General features: G+C 41.6%; 1 pseudogene; it reads right to left on the bottom strand.

Annotated features, from left to right (window-relative positions):
- Window positions 1-423: 423 nt before the first annotated feature.
- Window positions 424-4,840, bottom strand: LOC133908757 (uncharacterized; annotated as a pseudogene).
- Between the last annotated feature and the right edge of the window lie 220 nt (window positions 4,841-5,060).

A 5,060-nucleotide genomic window follows, 5' to 3' on the forward strand; every position in this document is an offset into this window, starting at 1 on the left:
TAATAGCATATCGCTACTACTCTCCTTATATTTTTCTATAGGATTTTCAGAGAAGCTTTCAAGATAAAATATGTAAATACATGGATCAATATCAAAGAAAATGTTAGAAATCAAATGATCTTCACATAACCATATGTCAGTTGCTCCCGACAATTGATTGATATATATATATATATATAACAATCATCAATGAATGATTAAAAGTTCAAATCATTATTGTATCTACCACTTTACATTGCAATCCAAATTACTCTCAACAGCTGACACGAGGGATCAAACGCCTGTATACATGTCCATGCCGTGGTCTTCCCCGTTCTACTTGCAAAGCAACAATCCTTTCTTTCCCTAGCTGTCGTTTCGATGTGCGAGCTTGTAAACCAAAGTCAAGATCAGATATTGCTCAATTTAAGGGGTCCCTCCGCAGACGAAACTCATTCTGAGTTTTAAGCTCAAGGCCAAAATAAACAAGTGCAGTTACTTGTTGCATAATCTAACCACAGATTAGCTCCAGCATCTTGAACACGAGAAAGAAAGGAGCAAATTTCGCACAAGCTGGTCTTACTACATTTGAATTTTGCTAAGCTCAGTTTACAGCATGCCACGACCACAATACTATTTTACTGCTTGTCAATGCATCTTTTTATGGGAATATAGAATAGAGACCGAGTTTTAAAAGATAATAGATGCATTCGAAATAAACATCCAACCAACACAGCTCATGCCTTCGTGGTCCATAATTATTGCAGTTATTTCCGCGCTTCAGATTTCCTCTGCTCCTTGGCTGCCAGGAAGAAAAAGAAAATGAGAATGCCAAGACAGCATAAAAATAGGAGGTCAAATAATGTAAACTATAAGGGATATTTGCAATCAATCGAATCTTAACATAATATAACTTAAGAACATGAAGCAAGATACTAATAGCAATGGACGTACCAGCTTTCTCCTCTTCCACGTTTCTTTGCAGCATCAGCCCTTTGTTGTCTTATTAAAGCAAGACGTTCTGCATTCACAAAATGATAAAAGTTATGTCTTTTTTAAGTTCACAAGCATGGTTTCAGTAGTGTCATACTGACAAGAATGTTTGGTGAGATTGCACACATCTTAGAGCAGCTCCAGTGTGTGCAAAAAGCAAACTGAGGCCAGCAGAAAACGAACCGGGAACATTGGAGTAGTCGGATGTTGGGTGTCAGAACCCAAAATCGAACTCCAAACTCGGTTCGACCGCAACTGAATAAAGTAATGATTTCTGCACATGGTCGTTGCTTTGTGAAGCCCTTGGCCCAACTGCTGCATACTCACTTGCTGAGCCGAAGACGATGCATAGCATCCGCCAGAGGTACCGTGTGGCTCCAGAACCACCTCTCCACCATGGTGGCAAGACTGGAGACCCCTAAGGCCTAGGCGAAGGGCGGCGGTCCGGTGTGACCACTTTGGCGCCGGCGGCACGAAACGAGCTCCAACATCGTGCACGGAATGGCTCGTATCTAGTGAGCCTGGCTCGTATCTAGTGAGCCTGACTCATTTGAGCCAGGCTGTGTGCATGTTGTGTTATTTGTTTGGTTGGTTACATGTGCTCAGTCTGGTTGAGAAAAAATTGTGTTTGTTTGCCCGTATGAGTATATATTGCATGAGATTGAAATAAAAAAGCAAGTGTTAACATGATGTTTATTTTGCATAAATACACTCTATAGTACTTAATTTATCATATTAAGCCTTAATCCAATTTGACATTTACTAATATGAGCTAATATTCACTAATTATACACTAATATCATCATTAGCGTAGCCTGGCTCGGGAGAAACGTGGATGAAATCCGTTTCCCATGAGTTAGGTTGCAACAATGATTTTGCATCGAATGAACCAGGCCGCAAAAGTGGTACAAGCAACCAAACAAGTGAGCAACCAAAAGATTTTGCACGCGGAGAGCCTGGCTAGGGAACTGGAGGCAACCAAACAACCCTAATACTTGCAGACCGTATCGGATATGGATACATGTCAGATACTAACACCTATCCACTAAGTATCCAACCAAAAATAAAGATTAATAATATGGATACATGCGGGATATTTTTAGATACAGCTAGCCCGACATAGTAAGGGTACATAACCCTCCATACCTCCGGTGCCTTATGCCTCCCTCTCGCCACCTACCGACGGCGAGTCGTCGGCGAGCTGCTATGACCGGTGTGTTCCTTTCCTCCCCTTTTGCCTCCCGGCTCCCACACCTGTTCCTCTTTCTTCCCCTCCAGGTTCTTGTGATCTTCTCGTGCTCACCACAGCACCGGAATCAAGGGGATCCAAGGATGTGGGAGGAGATTCTTTTGACGCTCTAAGTGGTCTAGGCGTTCTTGAAGTTATTGAACTCTCTCTTGATGAACCTGAGTAGCAAGTTGTGTCTTTTGGAGATGTAGAGAGGTAGGTATTGTGGAGGATGAAGAAGCCTAGGTGGAGGATGAACCATTAAACCAGAGTTGCAAGTTGTGTTAGTTAACAGCTTATTCCTAGTTATTATTATGTCCTTTAATATGTCCTAAATTTGAAACTTTCAGTATGTTACGTAATAAAACTTAAGTAGAAATTGGGAGTAACTTATTTCTATTTTTTTTAATAGTAAAACTTGTTCGTGTATTGAGTTTTCTGGGAAAATGGCGTATCCCTATATCCATATTTATCCGATACCGATACACGTATGCGTACCGGTGTTGCATAGATTATAGCTAAGACAACAGAGGGAAAAATTTGTGGAACTAATGATATTAGCACCACCGTGACATGGCATCTTGTGATATTTGGCTCCTAAATGCATGGTGATATGACAACTGAATAATCCCTTTCAATCTGAATAAGCTCTTTCTTATATCAAAGATGCTACCGATAGTCATGAACTTACACCAACTTCCTTGGCCTTTATATTCTTTGCTTTCACCAAGTTTGGATTTTCAATCTGAATAAGACTTTCCGTGCCTTTATGTTTCTGGGAATATTATATAGCATGTCAGATAAATACACAATGAGTATAAAAAGGCAGGATTGAAAAGTCATTGGTCCTTACAGGCTTGTCATCAGACTCGGCTTCAGATTCTTCCTCTTCAGATTATTCTCTTTCTTCCTCTTCCTCCTCTTCAGCTACATTCTATTTAATTTTTAATACAAATCAATTGTTACAGCAAGAACATGATGGCCACACAATCAAATTTGTGGCAAGGTAGCTTCCAAATAACTTAAGAAACTTTTGTGGTAATATTGATTTCTGGCAATACGGCTTAACAAATGTTTATAGATGCAGATCTGAAAAAATCATCTATATGCATACTTTAGAACATTGGCATTTCCAGCAATTTAATCAGAAGTTAATGGACATGATTTGATCGCAGTATTCTTATTTTTACGCAGAATTAGATTGTGCAAATGCAATAGCTGAGTTGTGCTACAGCAGTTTCAGAATTATAGACACAGTTCAATGAAAAAGAATAGCTAAAGTTTTGGAAACAATATTTGCCAAAACTCAAATAGACATGTAATTGCAGTCTTGCAGTGTGGTAATGGCACAAATGTTCCACAGCCGAACATAGATACTTAGTAAAATTATAAAATCACTGTACCCACTCTGGACAGTGGTTTTCCATGGGGCGATGTGTAATTCTACGAGTGCAATACAGGTAGGTATGTTCAATATTACCCAAAACAAGCGATGAACAAATCCTTTTTGACTTGTAGGAGTGCAAAAGGGTCAGTGGGGATATAAGTAATAATCATGTCGGTGAGATTAATCTAATGAGATGTACAGACCTTCTTAAATGTGTGTGGGCGACCTGAAGTACCAGCAGCTGCAATTATTTGAATAAATGTTATCAGAAATAAGTTTAAAAAATTTGCTCTTAGCACTTAGCAGGATATCCATAGGAAGCAGCCACCCAGAGGATCAAATAGCAAAGCAGCCACCCAGATGATCAAATAGCAAAATAACCACACACACAAAAAAAAACATGTTTGCGAAGGGTTCAAATGTAGCATTTCTGTCCTAGCCAGCCTCAAAAGACCTATCTTTGAGGCCAGGTACAGTATGATGTTGATTTTCCACTGCGTTTAAACTTCACGCAAACCCTTTTTACGTGAAGATCTCTAACAGTGAAAGTGAAACAAAGCTGCAACCGAATCAAAAGCAGAATAGTATCAAGTTGTCCTACAGCATCACGGGATGAAGAAAGCACCTAAACCTTTGAAAAACGATTATGTACCCAAACCACGCGGAATGAACAAACAAGTGCCCGCGCATCTAAAGAAAACAAAGCTACATCAACGAACCCCCCCCCCCGGGGGGGGGGGGTCCGCAGCGCCTGCTAAAAGCAGGAATCTCATGTCGCAACAAGCTACTCCTAGCATTACGATTCTGCTAGACCACGCAAACCCAGTCAGAACCATCTTGCGCCAAACATCAGATCAATCAGTCTTCTCGGAGACAAACCCCATGGAAAGCTCCAGGCGTGACATCAAATTCCACTTAATACCAAACCATATGACAAAGAGGGCGGGCGCGCCGTTACCGATCTACTCGGGGGTGGAGAGGTTGCGGCGGCCGGTAGGCTTGCCCTTGAACTTTCCCCTTCCCATGGCAGCGGCGGTGGAGGAGGAGAGCGGGGGCGCGCGCAGGTAGAGGCGTAGAACCGCAGCAGGAGCGGAGGGTTGGCCTAAGCTGCACGCGGGGTAGGAACCGTGCAGGGAATCGGAAACCCTAGCGCTTTTTACAGTGGTGGGCTGGGAATTTCGGGGAGGGGAATGGGAGGATTCGGCCCTCAAGCGTAGCGGCTGAGAACCGGGTGCGACGCACGCCGCTCTCGAACTGTGTGTATGCTAGGAGAAGTGCATTAAAAAAAAGGGAAATGCTCCAGTATCATTGCACGGACGGCTCGCTCTGCATATAGTATTATTGGATCGGTTTAATAAAAATATTTTTGTATTTATAATAGTTTAGATGTTCAAATTTAATGTTTCAGATGTTATGAAAATTTAGTACCGTAGTTATTTACGTATGTTGCACTGAAAATCTCTTGCGTGTAGA

The sequence above is a fragment of the Phragmites australis genome, chromosome 2 (genome assembly GCF_958298935.1).
Source record: "Phragmites australis chromosome 2, lpPhrAust1.1, whole genome shotgun sequence".
NCBI classification, from domain to species: Eukaryota; Viridiplantae; Streptophyta; class Magnoliopsida; order Poales; family Poaceae; genus Phragmites; species Phragmites australis.